The sequence below is a fragment of the Gossypium hirsutum genome, chromosome A10 (assembly GCF_007990345.1).
Source record: "Gossypium hirsutum isolate 1008001.06 chromosome A10, Gossypium_hirsutum_v2.1, whole genome shotgun sequence".
Lineage (NCBI taxonomy): Eukaryota > Viridiplantae > Streptophyta > Magnoliopsida > Malvales > Malvaceae > Gossypium > Gossypium hirsutum.
In genome coordinates this window covers 43,700,568-43,722,307 of record NC_053433.1, presented here as the reverse complement: position 1 = coordinate 43,722,307, position 21,740 = coordinate 43,700,568, and the positions used below count along the sequence as shown (strand labels likewise).

The following is a 21,740-nucleotide window of genomic DNA, read 5'->3' as shown; positions in this document are numbered from 1 at the left end:
AATGATATAAGCCAAAAAGAAAGGTACTTTAGCGGTAGCATGCCATCCTCCATAAAGGAGCTGCTGATTAGTATAATTGATTGTACAATTATTAATCTTTGAGATTATAAAAGTATATTAACCATTCCAGGAAAGGTCCACAAAGAGGCCCCTAAATAATTCCACGGAATAAGCAAAACTAGTTTGGTTCAATGGGAAACCTGATACAAAAACTGCAAAACAGTAATTGCTAAACCAAGTTTAGCAAAATTCCCCTTGGAAGCTTTCAAAGTGAGAGCGTTGCTCGGGGAGGATACTGGAACACTCACTGAAGGAACAGGCGGCGGGCTCAAAGTTGGCCCAGAGGGAGCTGAGGCCGGAGCTGTTTCAGGTAAGCGAAGCACATTGATGTCTACCTTCTGTCCAGCTTGACAGTGTCCAGGAACACCACAGAAAAAAAAATGGTGACCTTTAGTAGTTATTTTAATGGAGTCATTGCCAGTGGTATATGTAGCCAAAGGGGATGAGGTATTGCAGGCCCTGTACATCGAATGGGTTACCCGCATCACATTGTGTAACTGAGCATTGTACTCGAAAACTGTACGTCAGTATAACATTGGTGTCATCGAATGAACTGATATAAGTTGTGACAAAAGAAAACAGAATTATATAACTGACAAAATCTTAAGCAGCAGGCTAAGTCCCTGACTGTTCTGAAATGGCTATACCCTTCTATTTCAAAATCAATATTTTTATTTTTTATTATTATATAAAATAGATAAACATAATTTTGAAAATGCAAATTAAATTATAATTGGTGAGATTTTAACTCAAGATACTAATTTTCCTTAACAACACAATGGAGTAAACGTTAATATATCTTGTTGACACTAATGATCAAGGTTTAAAGTTTAAACCCTATTGATATAATTATAATCTTCCAATTTGTAACTTATTTTGTGCAAAAAATAAAAATAAAAACCCAAAGCTAACTTATCATTTCAACCAAAAATTTATTTAATTTTAAAAATATATAAATATATTTTCTACCTAAATTTACCTACCAAATAAATTTGTATAATTAGGATAAGCGTGGGCAATTTTAAAACTAGAATCGAAGATTATCTGTGCAGGTTTGGTTTTAAAAATTTTGCAATATAATTCGGCTGTATAGTATTATTTAAATGATTTGTTGGGTGCTCATTTAATTAAAAAATTATCAAAAACCAATTTTTTTTAAAAAAAAAACAAACATAACCATAAGGATAGTTATATCCTTTTTTTTAATATAAATATTAAAAAGAATACACATGAGATTTGAAATTAAATCATCATTAGTTCTCAAAATTTTATTTTAACATTATATCTAAAGTCTCATTTATTTTATATATTATTTTTTTAAGTATTATTGTTCATAACTTTTTGACTCACATCGTGAGTGTACCTTAATCTAATTTTAGTTCTAATTATAGTTCAGTATATCAATTTTATTTTAATTTTTGAAGAAATTAACAATTGAAACAATAATGTTTGAATATTATAAATAAAAATTATAACTACACAATAAAAATGAATAAACATTAAAAAAAGTAAAATATATCATATTTAAAATATTCTGTATATATATAAATAAAGGACGCGTTTGTTTAGCTAAAAATTATTTTTTATGATCATATCTTATATCAGTTCATCTCATTTTTCGTATTGTTTGTCGAGAAAAATAATTGCATTAAGATTATGTTTGTGTTTTATCTTATTTCATCCTATATTTTTGTATAATATTTCGATTGGATGTAGAGAGAATTTTGTCTATTCGTTTCATATAAGTGTCACTTTTTGTGTTCAAAGTGTTGTAAATTTAAATAAAAGTTTATATATACATAATAATTTGTTTTATATTTATTTTGACACACTCAATCATTCAATACTCACGTGGTGTTTGTGCTATTTTGTTAATATATTGTATTTTAATTATGTTTATATTATATATCTGTCCTATCTTGTTAGGTGCAAATGAGGCAAGTCAATGAGGTGGTGGTTCAGAAATTAGTGTGTCGAGAGCTACGATAAGTGGAGTTATAAGCTCAGGGTGTTCTAATTTTATGTGTGGGTAGTTGAAAAGACATAAGTGTCTTCCCGATGCTAAAGATATAAGTATTTATTTTGCAAGCTTAAGGACATGTGTTTACAGTCCAAAGTGACAATCTATTAGCCTTAGTTTTGACACATGCACCGTGCATGTTCATTTTGATCGACTATTTGGGTAGCACAATAGCCCTTTAGATAGGCGACAATCAAATGAAGATGTAATAGCTGAGGTGTTATGTCTGAGCCATGCAAAAAGGTACTCTTATACTTTTTCTTAGTGAGGTAGATTAAAAGAACTCCATGTGCTATGTATATATATGTTCAAAATGGCTAACCTTAATGAAGATTTATTGTTAATAAGGTCATGGACGAAGTAATGTAATTACAAGGTAAAGGTGGTGAATCTAAATGGATAAAATACTCATAATATGTCTTATATTTAGCATATAACTCATTGTAACAGTTGAATTCAATTCTAATCCACCTCCTTAAAAGAATGGGACCACTGCTAGTTTGTTTGGACAATACATAGTAATTCGATGACAATGTAATTATTAGGATAGTAATTACACTCTCTTGGAATTACAATTCTTTGTAATTCCTTAGACATGTTTGGTTGATAAAGTGTAATTATATTGTAATTCCTTATGGAACATTCCAAATTTTCAATTTGTCATGTGACATTATTCTGGTATCAGATATAATGAATTATTGAGAAATTGAGAAAATTTTGTCAAATAAAGGAATTTACATTAAAATAAGTGATTTTGGATATGAGATTCATTGAAAAGAACTTTTAGGAGTTAAAACATGACAAAAAGGACTAAATTCTGAACATTGAAAAGTTTAGGGACTAAAGAGCATATATGACTAAAATAGGAAAGTAAGTTATTATTGATGAATTGGCCTGACAGTAAGTTGGAATATGTATTGGTATGGCGAAAATCACATTTTGAACCAAATTGGAAAGGATTTGAAAGTACAAGGACAAAATTACAAATTTCCTAACTTTAATAAGAAAAGGGAAATTATGTAATTTTCACCCTTCATAATTTCATATTAAAGATTATAAGTGAATTATGAGATTTAGAATTAATGATTGCCTATTATTGTGAAGAAACTATGTTAAGAGTCATAAATGGGCAAAAAGGTAAATTGAACTTGTAAAGGTATTTTGGTCATTTCTAGAGAGTTTCATGATGAAAATAACATTTAAATGTAATATGTAACAGTCTATTTTCAGTGAAATCAGAATAGTAGTTTCGAGACCACAAATTTGAAGTGAAAATAATTATTGTATTATTATTTTGAGGTCTACAACATGATAGTATGATTGTATAAAAATTTCGTTAAGAAATTTTAACATTGCTTAATTTGATAAAAAGAACTAAATCGCATAAAGTGCAAAAGTTGTGTTCTAATAGCTATAGAACTTTATAATGAAGGTCCTTATATGGTAATTAGCCCATTTATGTTGATAGTGGAGTTTGATGGCTTGGTATAAGTGAAATTATGAATGTTTTTAAAGGTTATAATAGTAAAATGGTAAATAAATGATTAATTAAATAAAACAAAGCCAAGCTATCATCTTTATTCATCCTTCTTCAACCAAAAATTAGGTTTTGGGAAGCCATTTTTGTGCTTAAGCTTTTGGCAACTTCATCTTACTATTATGTAAGTGATTTTTGTCCCGTTTTTTATGATTTCTATGTTTTTGGAGTCGTTGTAACTTAATCTAGCTAGCCCAGGGACTAATTTGTGAAACTATTGAGTTATTTGAATTTTTCCATTAATGAATGTGTATGTGTTTTGATGTTTGATGATAGAAAATGAATGGTTATTGTTAGATAAACAAGTTTTGTAAAGTGATTTTGGTTGAAAATGTCAAATAAGGATTTATTTGTAAAATGTGAAAATTTTATGGTGAAATGTGTGAAACAATGAAATGAGTGGGCTTCTATGAAAATAGATGAAATTCAACTAGCATGGGTGTGGATAAATTGCATGAATTTGCATTTTTTTAGCTAGGGACTAAATTGTAAAGAAGTTAAATGTTTAGGGAAAAATAGTAATTTTGCCATAACATGAATTTTTGGATTGAATTGAAAAGGATGAGACTTAAAGTAGTTAAATTTTATTATATAGATCAAGAAAAGCCACATTCGGATTTAGATCGAGGCAAAGATAAAGTAGTGGATTGATCAGTAGATTTTCTCCATACTAATTCGAGGTAAGTTCATATGAGATAAAGTAGTGGATTGATCAGTAGATTTTCTCCATACTAATTCGAGGTAAGTTCATATGTTATTAAGCATTAAATAATTGTGTGTTAAATGCTTTAATATTGCATTCTTGATGAATGCGATTTCATGGAAATACTCGACGAAGATTTGGCGACGTATTAGATCCAGGTTAAACCTTAGGAATAGATAGGATACGAATGACATGTCATTATGGGTTACCGTGTTTTGGTGCTGGTCCTGTACGTCCTACCGGTGGCTAAGTTTTCCGGTATGTGTTACAGTTACTCGTTAGCTTGTGTGAGCAGCACCGCGTAGCAACGTCTCGACCATCAGCTTGTGTGAGCAAATCCAGTGATAACTCGTGAGTGAGCATATATATGAGGTAGAGATGGTTTCGACCATGTATTGGCACGTAGTGTGCGAGATACCCGAGTATCCGATATTATTCCAAATGGTTTAACGGGCACAGTCATGTTCCGAAAGTGTATGAGTTATATATGAACAAGTACAGGTATGTATGTGAATCATGTGAAAATTGAACCTATGAGATTTGTGATTTCATGTCTAACTTTGTGGATGAATATATGTTAGATTTACGGGTTAAATTGAGTTGCATTAAGCTATATTTATTTACCTAAATTATGATTAAATGGTAAGCTAAGTTTTGGGTTATACGAACTTACTAAGCTTAATTGCTTACTTTGTTTACTTTTCTGTGTTTTATAGTGATTCAGAAGCTCGCTCATTTTGGACGTTGCGGAGATTGCATCACACAATTGAACTCTTATTTTGATACTTTTGGGCTTTATGTATTTTGGTTATATGGCATGTATAGGTCATTTGGCTAATGGAAGCCTATATGTTTTTTTTTTGTAACTAGTCATTTAATATGGCTTGATTTGGTATATGTTGGTATGTATATATATGTAGCTAGCGTCATTTTGTATGATTTATGATTGCCATGGGAATGCTTTGGTTGTGTGTTGGTAGATTGGTACTTAATAGGTGAACATCATAAATGGTATATATGTTATGTTTAGGCAAGAGAGTGCATATATGCAATTGACCATTTAGGTAGTTTTGGAGGTGATTTTGGTATGTTTTAAGAATGGTCATTTGAGATGCTTAAGAACCCATGATTGTTGGTAATGAAATTGCATGATTTAAACTTGGTTGTGTTTGGTTTGAATGCCTATTGATGATATGGTCATATGCTATTTGGTATGTGTAGGTTGGTACCACATTGGGTGAGAAATATGGCTTGGAAAATGGCCTTTTTTTTGTCCACACGAGCAGAAACACGAGTGCCTGTCTCAGCCGTGTGTGACACACGGGTAGGCAATACGGCCGTGTATCCCCTAATACTTATTTAGAAACCAAGTCAGTAGCTTCGCACGGCCTAGTACATGGGCGTGTGGCTTAGCCGTGTGGCATAAGCTAGTATACTCATTAGTTTTTGCACGGCCTAGCACAAGGCCTGGCACAATGGTGTATGAGGTCATTTCGAAGGGCACACTACCTGGCACACGGGTGTGTGGTCTGGCCGCGTGATCCAAGTTAGTGAGTTACACAGGGTCGGACACGAGCTGAAACACTGCCATGTGATCCCATTTCGAATGCCTACACAGCCTGTGACACAGGCGTGTCTCTTGGCCTTGTGAGACACATGGCTTGGCCACACGGTCGTGTATCCCCTACACTTTAAAAATTTTCTATGTTTTTTAATGCTTCTTTTGGGCTTCGAACGCTCGTATTACGGACTATATGATTGGAACTGAATGGTTTTAATTTAGAATGGGAAATGAATATAAAATGTATGATTGTGTGTTGTATAGGATCAGTAATGATCCTTAACCCTATTCTGGTGTTGGATATAGGTTAGGGGTGTTACATTTATTGGTATCAGAGCTACGATTTAGTCGATTTTAAGACTAATGTAGCGTGTTTGAGTCTAGCTATACATGCCATGTTTAACCTGTGATAGTATGATATCTCCTAACAATTTTAAATCATGTTTTCATATAGTAATAGATTCTAATCGAGCAGACTCTGATGATGTAGAAAGTAATACGCCAGCCTCCATTCACAGAGCAGCGTCGCTTGGATTGAGACCTGTATCTGAGGGTCAGGGAGGAGAGGCCAAGGAAGCTTCCTTTCAAATAATGAATGAGTGGTTTTCTGAGTTTGTTCGAACGAATAAGGCTACTTGACAACCTTCACACCCAACTATTCCTCAATCGATTCCCGTAGCTTCTTAAGTCTTGGAATCCATACATTTAAGCAAACTGCTTATTGATAAAATTCAAAAGTATGAGACCGAATAGTTTAGAGCTACAGTTGATGACAATCCTGAGAGAGCTGAATTTTGGCTTGAGAATACGATCCGAGTTTTTGATGAGTTGTCTTGTACACCATCTGAGTGTGTTAAATGTGATGTGTCTCTTCTGGGAGATTCAGCTTATCAGTGGTGGAATACTTTGATATCTATTGTACGAAGAGAACGGGTCACGTGGGAATTCTTTCAAACCGAGTTCAGGAAAAAGTATATAAGTCAGATGTTTCTTGATCAAAAGCATAAGGAATTTTTAAAGTTGAAATAGGGTCATATGACCGTAACCGAGTATGAAAGAGAAATTGTTAGACTAAGTAAGTATGCTTGAGAATACGTCTCCACTAAAGAAATTATGTGTAAGCAGTTCAAAGATGGGTTGAATGAGGATATCAAGCTTTTACTTAGAAATCTGGAACTGAAAGAATTTGTTATTTTGGTCGATAGAGCTTGCAAAGCTGAGGAGCTTAGCAAAGAAAAGAGAATAGCCGATTTTTAGGCTAGAGATTTGAGAAAGAGGTCAATGAGTAAATAATATCATTCATCGTCAAAGAAATCAAGGGATTTTTATAACCGTTCAACTGCTTTAGTGGGGGTATACTAACAAAGATCGTGGAAAGAAACACATGAGTCCAAAAGCTCAAGTCACTTCAATATCGAGCGTTGGTAGCGTCAAAGTTAACAAACCTAAGTGTCAACAATGTGGAAGACAACATTTTGGAAATTGTTGGATGAATAATAAAGCTTGTTTCAGATGTGGCTCGCAAAAGCATTTTATTCGTGATTGTCCCGAGTTACCTGAGAAAGACAAATATCCAGCTACAAGGTCGAGTAATACAGTTGTCAGGGGGAGACCACCTCGAAATACTAGAAATGTAAATAGTAATAAAAGTGCAACAAAAGATTCTGCTGTGAGATCCGAGTCTCGAACGCCAGCCACAGCTTACGCTATTTGTGCTCGTGAGGATACATCGGCACTAGATGTTATCACCGGTACTTTTTCTCTTTATGACACTGATGTAATTGCTTTGATTGATCTTGAATCGACCCATTCATATGTCTGTACGAATTTAGTGTCTAGTAAGAGTTTACCTGTTAGGTCCATTGAATTTGTGATTAAAGTATTAGGATTTTGTATTAGGATTACCTCTGTCTCTGAAAAAGAAAGATGCTACCTGGGTTGTTGTTGATCGTCTGACGAAGTCCACACATTTTATTCCAGTATGTAGAGATTTTCCTCTTGATAGATTAGCTGAGTTGTATATTTCTGAAATCGTCAGATTGCATGGAGTGCCAGTCTCTATTATTTCGAATAGAAATCCATAGTTTACATTATGATTTTGGAGGAAATTGCAAGAGGCTTTTGGTACACAGTTACATTTTAGCACTACATTTCATCCTCAAACTGATGGTCAGCCTGAAAGAAGTGATTTAGATTCTCGAAGATATGCTTCGTTGTTGTGTTTTAAAGTTTGAAGGCAACTGGGAAAAATATTTACCGTTGGTTGAGTTTGCATATAATAATAGTTTTCAATCGAGAATAAAAATGGCACCATATGTAGCTTTATATGGTCGTAAATGTCGAACTCTGTTGTACTGGACTGAGCTTAGTGAGTAAAAGATTCATGAGGTTCATTTGATTAGAGAGACTGAAGAAAAAGTGAAATTAATTCGTGATAGTTTGAAAGCAGCTTTAGATCGATAGAAATCGTATGCAGATTTGAAACGTAAAGTTATTGAATTTCATATCGGTGATAGAGCATTTCTAAAAGTATCGCCGTGGAAGAAGATTCTTCGATTTGGTCACAGAGGGAAATTGAATCTGTGGTTTATTGGGCCGTATGAAATTATAGAGAGAATAGGGCTAGTGGCGTATCAACTTAAATTACTGTCAGAGTTGGAAAAGATTCATAATGTGTTTCATATATCCCTATTACGACGGTACAGATGAGATCCTTCACATATAATTTCTCCGGCAGAAGTTGATATTCGTCCTGACATGTCGTATAGCGAAGAATCGATAAAAAATATAGCACGAGAGATTAAAGAGTTAAGAAAAAAAAGCATAGCTTTAGTGAAAGTTCTTTGGAGACGTCATGACATTGAAAAGGCTACGTGGGAACCCGAGGCTATGAGGAAACAGTACCCTAACCTATTTTCTAGTAAAAATTTTTGGGACTAAAATTCCTAAGGGGGAGAGAGTTATAATAGTCTATTTTTAGTGAATTGGAATAGTAGTTTTGAGACCAAAAATATTAAGTGGAAATAATTATTTTATTATTATTTTGAGGTCTACAGTATGATAGTATGATTGTATAAAAATTTCGTTAAGAAATTTTAACATTTGCATGCTTAATTTGATAAAAAGGACTAAATCGCGTAAAGTGCAAAAGTTGTGTTCTAATAGCTAAAGGTGTCTAATAGCTATAGAACTTTAAAGTGAATGTCCTTATATGGTTATTAGCCCATTTATGTTGATAATGGAATGTGATGTCTTGGTACAAGTGCAATTATGAATGTTTTTAAAGGTTATAATAGTAAAATGGTAAATAAATGATTAATTAAATAAAAGAAAGTCAAGCTATCATCTTTATTCATCCTTCTTCAATTGAAAATTAGGTTTTAGGAAGCCATTTTTGTGCTTAAGCTTTCGGAAACTTCATCTTGCTATTAGGTAAGTGATTTTTGTCCCGTTTTTAATAATTTCTACGTTTTTGGAGTCGTTGTAACTTAATCTAGCTAGCCCGGGACTAGTTTGTGAAACTATTGAGTTGCTTGAATTTTACCATTGATGAAAGTGTATGTGTTTTGATGTTTGATGATAGAAAATGAATGGTTGTTGTTAGATAAACAAGTTTTGTAAAGTGATTTTGGTTGAAAATGTCAAATAAGGATTTATTTGTAAAATGTGAATTTTTTTTGGTAAAATGTGTGAAATAATGAAATGTGTGGGCTGCTATGAACATAGATGAAATTCGGCTAGCATGGATGTGGATTAAATTGCATGAATTTGCATTCTTATGAGCTAGGGACTAAATTGTAAAGAAGTTAAATGTTTAGGGAAAAAATAATAATTTTTCCATAACATGAATTTTTGGATTGAATTGAATAGAATGAGAATAAAGTAGTTAAATTTGATTATATAGATCAAGAAAAGCCATGTTCGAATTTAGATCGAGGTAAAGATAAAGTAGTGGATTGATCGATAGATATTTTCCATACTAATTTGAGGTAAGTTCGTATGTTATTAAGCATTAAATAATTGTGTGTTAGATGAAGATTTGGCGACGTATTAGATCCCAATTGAACTGTAAGAATAGATAGGATTGGAATGACATGTCATTAGGGGTTACTGTGTTTTGGATGCTAGTCTCGTATGTCCTACCAGTGGCTGAGTTTTTCGGCATGTGTTGCGTCGTCAGCTTGTGTGAGCAGCATCGTGTAGCTACGTCTCGACCATCAGCTTGTGTAAGCAGACCCAGTGATAGCTCATGAGTGAGCATATATATGAGATAGAGATGGTTTCGACCATGTATTGGTACTTAGTGTGCGAGATACCCAAGTATCCAATATTATTCCAAATGGTTCAATGGGCACAATTATGTTTCGAGAGTGTATGAGTTATATATGAACAAATACAGCTATGTACGTGAATAATGTGAGAATTGAACCTATGAGATTTGTGATTTCATTTCTAACTTTGTGGATGAATATGTGTTAGATTTGCAGATTTAATTGAGTTGCATTAAGCTATGTTTATTTACTTCAAATATGATTAAATGGTAAGCTAAGTTTTGGTTTATACAAACTTACTAAGCTTAATTGCTTACTTTGTTTACTTTTCTGTGTTTTATAGTGATTCAGAAGCTCGTACATTTTGGAAGTTTTCAGAGATTGCATTGCACTATCGAACTCTTATTTTGGTACTTTTGGACTTTATGTATTTTGGTTATATGGAATGTATCGGTCATTTGGCTAATGGAAGCCTATATGTTTTGTTATGTAACTAGTCATTTAATATGACTTGATTTGGTATACGTTGGTCTGTATATATATACGTGGCTAGCCTCATTTTGTATGATTTACGATTGCCTTGGGAATACTTTGGTTGTGTATTGGTAGATTGGTACTTAATAGGTGATCATGATAAACGGTATGTATGTTATGTTTAGGCAAGATAGTGCATATATGTAATTGACCATTTAGGTAGTTTTGGAGGTGATTTTGGTCTGTTTTAAAAATGGTCATTTGAGATCTTAAGAGCCCATGATTATTGTAATGAAATTGCATGATTTAGACTTGGTTGTGTTTGGTTTGAATGCCTATTGATGATATGGTCATATGTTATTTGGTATGTGTAGGTTGGTACCACATTAGGTGAGAAATATGGCTTGGAAAATGACTTATTTTTTTGTCCACACGGGCAGAGGCGCGGGCGTGTGTCTTAGCCGTGTGTAACACACGGCCAGGTAACACGATTGTATGTCCCCTGATACTTTTTCAGAAACCAGGTTAGCAGCTTGACACGGCCTAGTATATGGGCATGTGGCTTGACCATGTGGCATAAGTCAGTATACTCATTAGTTTTCGCACGGCCTAGCACAGGGCTTGACACAAGGTTGTGTGAGGCCATTTTGAAGGGTACACGGCCATGTGGTCTAGTCGTGTGACCGAAGTCAGTGAGTTACACGAGGTTGGACACGGGTTAGGACACGACCATGTGATCCCATTTCGAATGCCCACATGGCTTGGCCACACGGGCGTGTGTCCCCTACACTTTGAAAATTTTCTATGTTTTTCCAAAATTTCCTTGAGTTTTTAATTTAGTCTTGAATTTGTTTAATACTTATTTTGGGCCTCAAAGGCTCGTATTAGGGACTATATGATTGGAATTGAATGGTTTAATTTTAGAATGGAAAATGAATATGAAATGTATAATTGTGTGTTGTATAGGATCGGTAATGCCTTAACCTTATTTCGGGGTTGGATACGGGTTAGGAGTGTTACATAATATTTGATATTCTAAATTTGTATGGATCATTCGAATCTCATATCATGAATTGGACTACAATTTGACAAAAAAATTAAACATGGATGCTTAGATTTGAGCCCTTTTGTATTGTATTTAAAATAAAATATAGGGGAAAAAGAACACCCATTAGCCCAAAATCAGTTGGCCAGCTCTCCCTTGGCAGGTACCCTTTTCTTCCTCCATTTTCATGCATTTTATCCTTTTTTTCTAAAAAATGTTATAACCTACCTTGAAGTTTTGATGAAACCACCATGGAAACAACTTCCTAATGTCATTTTCTCCATCATTTTTCATCCATGTTAGCCTAGGGTTTGAAGCGTTCTAATGAGAGAAAGCTCTAATAAGCTAAAAAATGACTTCTTACATCCCTACTTTGAGTTTTGTTATGGGTTGCATTAGGAAATCATGGAAAAATTATATGCTAATTTTTTGTTATATTTTAATGTATGAAAAATGAAAAGAAATGATGAGTTATGTAATTACAAGCTTGATTGATGATGGATTAAGGCTTATAAAGGGATGATTAAGTATTGTAGAGTATCTACTAAGGTAAGTATCCTTGGATACCTTTTCTTACCTATGTTGCCATGTTTACGAAAATTTGATGAAATTGAGAAATAAATATGAAAATGGTATTGAAATGAATGTGTTCAATTTCTATAAATTAAATTTTGGATAAAATAAACTTAGAAAACTAAAGGCCTAATAATCCTTGATTATAATGTATTAAAAATTTCCTAGTAAAATGTCATACAAATTGGTCACCATAAAGTGATAATTGAAATGTGTACGAACTAAGTTATTCATATGGAAAATGCTAATAATGTCACGATGGACAAATATGTGAAGAATTGTAAATTCCTACTTTTAGTCGATAAGGTCAACACCTTGTTAAAAGCATGAGATTTGTTGTGTGAAATATAATGAACAAAGAAATTATGGATCTACACTATTTGGAACCATTATATGAAAATAGACATGAGCATAAGGCCTAAATAAATGTGAAAATGTGTATGTATATACAAAACACTTATAGTGCCCACGTGTGAAAAAGAAGCTTGGAATCATATAAGGTCTAATGGCCACCTAATATGAAATACAAAAGATATGTAATCATGAATGGAAGCTCAAAGAACTCCAATTATATGAATTTTATTTGTGTTGCATTTCGTATTTTCAAGCAAACTAGATAAGAAACAGAATCGACGTCATGATGAAAAGGAGCACGACATCACGATGACGTAATGGACAACACCCTAATAAGGCGATATGCCACGTCACAACGTGGCAACATGTATTCAATTTAAATCGGGCTTTTTCACCCAATTAAACTCTACTATCTTTTCCTAATTGAACTCCGATTAGTCTAAGAATATTTTAGCCAGATTAGGACTTTAATATTAGCCTATTTAAACTATCTTTGTAACCTTGTTTAGAGAGTTGACAGAATATCTCTTACATGAGATTTGATGAAGAGTTTTGGGGAGAGTTTTTTAGAGAGCTTTGTATAAGGGTTTTTCTCATTTATATTATTTTATCCATTTTGTAATCTTCATTTATTTTCTCATTAAGTGAAGTCTCCTTTGCCCACGGTTTTTATCTCTCTTTCAAGATTTTTCATGTAATATTTGTGTATTCGATCTGTCCTACTTTTCTTGTTATTTATACGAGTCAATCCTCAAAAAATTGGTATTAGAGCCTGGTTTAGCTTTTGTAACGCCCCAAAAATCTCGAAACCCAAAAATCTCGAAATCCCGAACTTTCTTTGTTTTCGATTTTGATAAAAATTGTGTTTTGTGTTCCTAGCCATGTGATAATTATAGTAGGTCTTAATTAAGATTTGAGTTCGAACCTAGGAATAAATTAAATTATAGTTTAATTATTAAAAGAATAGGGTTGGCAAGTAGTTGGGCTTTTTAATAAAGATAGGGGAAAATAGCATCAAAAAGCCTTGTGGAGGAGTGGCTAAGTGACACCACATAAGGTGTAGTGAGGTGGCGTTAGTAGCTAGAAAGGGAGTCCAAGGTTCAAATCTTAGCTTAGTATTTTTAAAGTTTAATTTTTTCCTTCTAGAAGGATGGAAGTGATGTGAAGATGGACTCCAAGGGGAGTGTTCAGAAGAGAAAATTAAGGAAATAAGCAAGGGGTTATCAGGGAGAAAAACGAGGAGATGAGAAGTGAGGAGTAAGTGGAGCAAAATTGGGAACTTGGGCTTGAAGAATTTGGCTATAGGGCTATAAATAAGTTCCGAATGGAAGGTTTGGAAAGCTAATGACGAATTTCTCTTCACTTTGTGCCAGAAACCCTTTTCTCTAAAAAGCCGAAAACCTTTTTTTTCTTCTTTCTTTTCTTCTTTGTGCCGAATTCTTATCCCTCCTCTACTCAATATTTTCTTTGCTTTAGCCGATTCGTCTTCCTCTCTTCTTTGGTGTTGAGTAATCAATTGTTGTCATTCAAATCTCTAAGAGTCGAATACCCTTGGTGCTGCCACTACTCTTTCCACCCAGTCGATTCTAGTGTAAGTGTTCGCTCTCCCAATCGATTTTTGATAAATATCGAGTATTCGATCCCTCACTTCTTTCTAATCGACTTTGGTAGGGAATTAGTGTCAGATCTCGGTTTTGGATTCCTGCCGATTTGCTCTTCAGATCTGAGAAATACGCGTTTAGTGATCAAAGTAAAAGCTAGTAAAGGCTTGGCGTTCAGGTAAGGATAAGGTGAGATTCCAGATTTTGGTAAAGTAATCGATAAGTACGTGTGATTAATCTTTGAGTGATATCGATTGTAGGTTTGGGCTAAAGAGATCGCATCGCGCTTGCTTACCAGGTGTGTACATACACTGCACACACATTATGTATCGACAAAAGCCAAAATACCGAAAAGCTAAAAGTTTGGCTACGGTAGTCTTGCGAGTGCGCGAACACTCTTAAGGGGGAGACCAATAGGTTGCCTGAGGCCCACAGGCGATTCCGTGGACTTCGGTTGTGATTTGGCCATATAGGCCGGAATGGGCTAAATGGGTCCGATGGGCTATTGGGCCCATAATAGGCAAAAACTGAATGTTGATGCTATGTGGTAGGAACTTGTATGTAAGCATATGAATATGAATGTGATTGGGCCTAACAGGCCATATAAATGTTATTTGGGCCTAATGGGCCATACGTAGGTGATTTGGGCCTAATAGGCCATATGAATATGATTGGGCTTAATGGGCCAGATACAGGTATGTGAAATTGTTTTGGGCTTTGTAAGGGGTTTTGGGCCTAGTATATGATATCCACATAAGACTGAATAAATATATTGTGACCGTGGACAAGTCAAAGGGTTAAGGTGTGGCAACGGGTATATGCATGTCTAGGATTTGATTTAGGGAGAGCTTAGTACTTAAGCAGTCTTAGTGACTCACCTCCTCTTCTCTGGAATCCTACTTGGTGTATAGTGTTCGTTTATCTTAGCTCGCGGGACTTGTTAACGGGCCAAGGTAAATGAAAACTGTAATTAAAGAAAAAATTATTGAAATGCCCCTAAGGGTGAAAATGATCAAAATACCCTTAGGTGTAGAATGTAAGTTTTATGGATGTGACATGCATACATATGATATTCTACTTAGGTTTCATATGAGTGGGAATTATGGAACGGAGGAAGTATATGAGGATCACATGGTTGCTTGAAAATCGTGGATTCACCGACGACTTTTAAAGCCCAATACGTAAATGAAGGTAGTTCTGCAACCGGGCTACCATGGTGTGTGGACTAGGTGGGTCGATATTTATATCCCCACATGGCGTGACGAGGGACGGAGCTGGTGTGTAGTGGATGGATAATTTGCATGGGATTGCATTGCATGATTGATGAATGATGTTTTTTTTGAATTCTTGTTTTCCGTCGAGGGTTGTACACACTGAGTTTGTGAAAACTCACCCCCTCTTTTATTTTATTTTCAGGTGATGCTTAGTAGCAGGTTCGATGTTTGGAGGGACTCTGGGTGGCCAGCTAGCAAGACAACTTGGACTTTTTTCTATTTTAAAAGCATAGAAGTTCTTTATTTTACTAAGTATTTTTCAGACCGGAATGTAATAAGGCTTCCTTCTTATTATTATTTGGATTATTATTATTTTCATTGTAATTACGAGAAGTTGAACATGGGATTCCTAAATTATAGTATGTTTTCTATGTTTCTGCAACTTAATTTTTAAATGATAATGTTTTCTTAAATCAAATGTTTTAAACAAGGCTTTCACAACTGAGAGGTGTGTTTATTTTTAAGTTAATTAAGGTTTCTTTTGTTTAAGAAGGGTTTTCAATGAAAACACGATTTTTGCTAAAACACTTCAACGTAACACGTCAGATTCGGCCATAACGTCTGGGCCGGGTTTGGGGTGTTACATTTAGTCATATCAGAGCCCAAGTTGCAAAATTCAGGTTGTGAATCGAGCCTTATTACTTGGTTTCTTTTTGTGTTTTTTTAAAAGAAAGGAAAAAAATATTTTTGATTAAATCACAATGTTTTGGAAAAAGGGAAGTCTTGTTGAGCAGCACACCGAGTCTCCGACATCGAACCAAGTAAGTATTATTATTCTTAAGCCTGTTTAAATTATTATACAGTAGATAGTTAGAGGGATACTTTAGATGATTATGTTAGAATGGAATTGAAGCCTGTAAGATCCTGAAACTGTAGAGGATTTTCGAAAACAATCTTCTCTTAAATTACTTCCATAAAACATCGGGTTAATTATTAAACTAACTAAAACTTCATAAAATTTTTAATCCAGATAATACGTAAATCGACGATGAGTGCTATAAGAGGTGCAAGGGGCAGTGGCCGAGGCCGCGGAAGTGTTAGGGCTGAATCGTCGATATTGGGCCATATGCCGATGTTAGAGTAGAAGAGGCTCTGGCGTCACCTGTGGCTGGGAATGGACAGTATGATTGGGCCGCAGGAGAAGATGCATTGTCGTAGGCAATTTTGAGAATTTTGGAAAGGGTCGCTAGGCCCAATAATGGCAGCAAAAATCGGGGGTCCATTCCAGAGCGACTTCAATCGAACGGGGCTGAGATCTTTAAAGGCGTGGCTGGCGTAGCTCTTAACGTGGCTAAATATTGGTTAGAGGCCACTGAAAGAATAATGGAGGATTTGGACTGCTCACCGGAACAAAAGCTGAAAGGAGTTGTGTCACTATTAAGGGAAGAAGCCTACCAGTGGTGGTTGACAGTGAAAGAGGGCACCCAACTGGAGTGGGTCACTTAGGAGTTCTTCAATGCTGCTTTCCAAGGGAAGTATGTGGGTGCAAGCTATGTGGATGCTAGAAGGAAGGAGTTCCTGAACTTGACCCAAGGAAACAAATCGGTGGCGGAGTGTGAGCAGAATTTCTGCGTCTTAGCAGGTACGCAAGATTTATGGTGGCAACGAACTATAGCGTTGCGTTAGGTTTGAGGACGGACTAAGAGATAGCATTAGGGTATTGACAGCTCTACAAAGGGAGCGAGTTTTCTCAGAATTGGTGGAGAAAGCAAAGATAGCAGAGGAGGTAAAGCGCACTGAGTGATTAAATCGGGAGAAAGAAGGGGTAAGAACAAGAGGGAGGTTGAGACTCCTGGCGTTGGACAGATGCCTAGGGCTAGGGCCATAGTTAATGGGCCAGTTAGAGCAGGGCCCCCTGCTACTAATCCAGGGGTGCCACCTTGTGCTGATTGTGGGAGAAGCCATGGAGGCGAGTGTTGGAAAAGGACGAGAGCTTATTTAGCTTGTGGATCTATGGAGCATAGGATCAAGAATTTCCCTAGAATGTCAAGTCAGGTGCCAGTCGTGGATCGAGGTGGTGTGCAGCCACTGAGGGGTGGTCAGCAACCACCGAGAGGCCGTGATCAGGCCAGGGGTGGAAACAATTTGGGTCGTTTAGCACCAGGCAGAGGTACTGGTCATGCTGAGGCGAGACAGCCAACTTTGGTCTATGCAGCACATCATCAAGATGATAGAGATGCTCCAGAAGTGAATAATGGTACTTACTTACCCATAGTGTGCTATTTACCTAAGTTGGAATTAGAGTGCGCAGCGGAAGTTTGGTGTGGTAGTCTGTGTTAGTAGTTGGAAATTTCGAGGACAAAATTTCTTTTAGGGGGTAGAGTTGTAACGCCTCAAAAATCTCGAAACCCTAAAATCCCAAAATCCCAAACTTTTTTTGTTTTCGGTTTTGATAAAAATTGTGTTTTATGTTCCTAGCCATGTGATAATTATAGTAAGTCTTAATTAAGGTTTGGGTTCGAACCTAGGAATAAATGAAATTATAATTTAATTATTAAAAGAATCAGGGTTGGTAAGTAGTTGGGCTTTTAAATAAAGATAGGGGAAAATAGCATCAAAAAGCCTTGTGGAGAAGTGGCTAAGTGACGCCACATAAGGTGTAGTGAGGTGGTGTCAGTAGCTAGCAAGGGGGTCCAAGGTTCAAATCCTAGCTTAGTATTTTTAGAGTTTAATTTTGGCCTTCTAGAAGGATGGAAGTGGCGTGAAGATGGACTCCAATGAGAGTGTTCAGAAGAGAAAATTAAGGAAATGATCAAGGGGGTTATTAGGGAGAAAAACGAGAAGATGAGAAGTGAGGAGTAAGTGGAGCCGAATTGGGAACTTGGGCTTGAAGAATTCGGCTATAGGGCCATAAATAAGTGCCGAATGGGAGGGTTGAAATGCTAGTGACGAATTTCTCTTCACTTTGTGCCAGAAACCCTTTTCTCTAAAAAGCCGAAAACCTTTTCTTTTCTTCTTTCTTTTCTTTCTTTGTGCCAAATTCTTATCCCTCCTCTACTCAATATTTTCTTTGCTTTAGCCGGTTTTTTTCCTCTCTTCTTTGGTGCTGAGTAATCAATTGTTTCCATTCAAATCTCTAAGAGCCGAATACCCTTAGTGCTGCCACTACTCTTTCTACCCAGTCGGTTCTAGTGTAAGTGTTCGCTCTCCCAATTGGTTTTTGATAAGTATCGAGTATTCGGTCCCTTACTTCTTTCTAATCGACTTTGGTAAGGAATTAGTGTCAGATCTCGATTTTGGATTCCTGCCGATTTGCTCTTCAGATTTGAGAAATACGCGTGTTTAGTGATCAAAGTAAAAGCTAGTAAAGGCTTGGCGTTCAGGTAAGGAGGATAAGGCAAGATTCGACTTTTGGTAAAATAATCGATAAGTACGTGTGATTAATCTTTGAGTGATATCGATTGTAGGTTTGGGTTAAGGAGATCGCATCGCACTTGGTTACCAGGTGTGTACATAGACTGCACACACATTATGTATCGGCAAAAGCCGAAATGCTGAAAACCCAAAATGCCGAAATGCCGAAAAGCTGAAAAGTTGAAATGTCGAAAAGCCGAAAAGCTGAAAGTTTGGCTACAATAGTCTTGCGAGTGCGCGAACACTCGTAAAGGGGAGACCGATAGGTTGCCTGAGGCCTACGGGCGATTCCGTGGACTTAGGTTGTAATTTGGCCATATGGGCCAGAATGGGCTAAATGGGCTAAATGGGCCTGATGGGCTATTGGGCCCATAATAGGAAAAAATAGAATGTTGATGCTATGTGATAGGAACTTATATGTGAGCTTGTGACTAGGCCTAGCGGGCCATATAAATGTGATTTGGACCAAATGAGCCATATATAGGTGATTTGGGCCTAATGGGCCATATGAATATGATTGGGCTTAATGGGCTAGATACAGGTATGTGAAATTGTTTGGGCTTTGTAAGGGGTTTTGGGCCTAGTATATGATTTCCACATAAGACTTAATTAATATATTGCGACCGTGGACAAGTCAAAGGGTTAAGGTGTGGCAACGGGTATATGCATGTCTAAGATTGGATCTAGGGAGAGCTTGTTACTTAAGCGGTCTTAATGACTCTCCTCCTCTTCTCTGGAATCCTACCTGGTGCATAGTGTTCGATCATCTTAGCTCACGGGACTTGTTAACGGGCTAAAGTAAGTAAAAACTGTAATTGAGGGAAAATTACAAAAATACCCCAAAGGGAAAAAAATGACCAAAATACCTCTAGGTGTAGAATGTAAGTTTTATGGATGTGACATGCATACATATGATATTCTGCTTAGGTTGCATATGGGTGGGAATTATAGAATGGAGGAAGTATATGAGGATCACATGGTTGCTTGACAATTGCGGATTCACCGACAGCTTTTAAAGCCCAATATGCAAATGAAGGTAGTTTCGCAACCGAGCTACCATGGTGTGTGGGCTGGGTGGGTCGATATTTATATCCCCACATGGTGTGACGGGGGACGTGGCTGGTGTGTAGCGAATGGATAATTTGGATGAGATTGCATTGCATGATTGATGAATGATGTTTTTTTTAATGCTTGTTTTCCGTCGAGGGTTGTACACATTGAGTTTGCGAAAACTCACCCCCTCTTTTATTTTATTTTTAGGTGATGCTCATTAGAAGGTTCAATGTTTGGAGGGACTCTGGGTGGCCAGCTAGCAAGACAACTTGGACTTGTTTCTCTTTTAAAAGCATATAAGTTCTTTATTTTACTAAGTATTTTTCAGACTGGAATGTAATAAGGCTTCCTTCTTATTATTATTTAGATTATTATTATTTTCATTGTAATTACGAGAAGTTGAACATGGGATTCCTAAATTATAGTATGTTTTCTACGTTTCCGCAATTTAATTTTTAAATGATAATGATTTCTTATATCAAACGTTTTAAACAAGGCTTTCGCAATTAAAAGGTGTGTTTATTTTTAAGTTAATTAAGGTTTCTTTTGTTTAAGAAGGGTTTTCAATGAAAACATGGTTTTCGCTAAAACACTTCAATGTAACTCGTCAGATTCGGCCATAACATCTGGGCCGGGTTTAGGGTGTTATAGCTTTTACAGGTCAACTCGTTTAGGATGGAAACAATAAGATTTGACATCGAGAAGTTTGGCAGGATCACAAATTTCAGTTTGTGGTAAGTTCAGATGACAACAATTCTTGTTCAGAACAGTCTGAAAAAGGTTATTACAAGGAAAAAGCCAGCGGATGCAAGTCAGACAGAGTGCGGGGAACTTGACGTGAAGGAATTGTCAACAATTTAGTTGTGTCTTACTAAAAATGTATTGCAGGAGGTGATTTTGAAGATGACAACGACAATCCTATAGAGGAAATTGGAAGCTTGATATATGATAAAGTCTCTCGCAAATCACTTGGTATTGAAACATTGATTATACACATGCCGTATGGATAAAGGTGAGAACCTTAAGGGTCACATCAATTAATTTGTTACTCTCTTGAATGATCTAAAGAATGTCAAGGTTAATATAGATGATGAAGATCAGACAATGCTATTATTGTGCTCTTTGCCCCCTTCGTATAAAACCTTCAAGGAGATTCTGATTTATGGTAGAGATAAACTCTAATTTGAAGATATGAAGGGTAACTTGTTAAGCAAAGAGAAACTTGGTAATGAGTTAGGTTCAAGTAAGAAGCCCGATAGTCAAGCCTCGCTTTTGGTTGCTAAAGGTAGGCAGCACTCTTAGGATTCAGGTCAGAACAAATCTAGGTCAAGATCAAAGTTAAGGAATCATGACAAAACATGTCACTAATGCAATTTCTTGGGTCACATTAAGGCAGAATGTTATAAGTTGAAAAATAAAAACAGGAAGGTTGCTGAGAGCGATAAGGAACAAAAGGTTGAGGTAGCAAATGATAGTGTAGTCAAGAATGACAGCGATTATTAGTGTCTACAACCAAAAGGTCTAAACTTACGTCTGAGTGGATTTTAGATTTAGGGTGTTCTTTATATATGTGTCCAAACAAGGACCTTTTCTCCACATACAGTCTAGTTGAAGGTGGAGTTGTGCTTTTGGGGAACAATTCACCCTGTAAAGTAACTAGTGTTGGTACGTTCAGATCAAGACACATGACGGAACTATTAGGACACTATTAGATGTCAAGCATGTGCCTAATTTAAAGAAAAATCTGATCTCCTTGGGAAAGTGAGACTCAAAAGGTCATAGGATCGAAGTCAAGTCAAGCGGCATTAAGGTATCTCATAGGGCTCTCGTTCTGGTGAGAGGTTGAAAGACCAACAATCT

At 35.9% G+C, this 21,740-nt stretch overlaps 1 pseudogene; it reads right to left on the bottom strand.

Moving 5' to 3' along the window:
• Positions 1–7: 7 nt before the first annotated feature.
• The window catches only part of LOC107901774 (chemocyanin-like), a 59,804-nt pseudogene continuing 38,071 nt past the window's right edge, over positions 8–21,740 (bottom strand).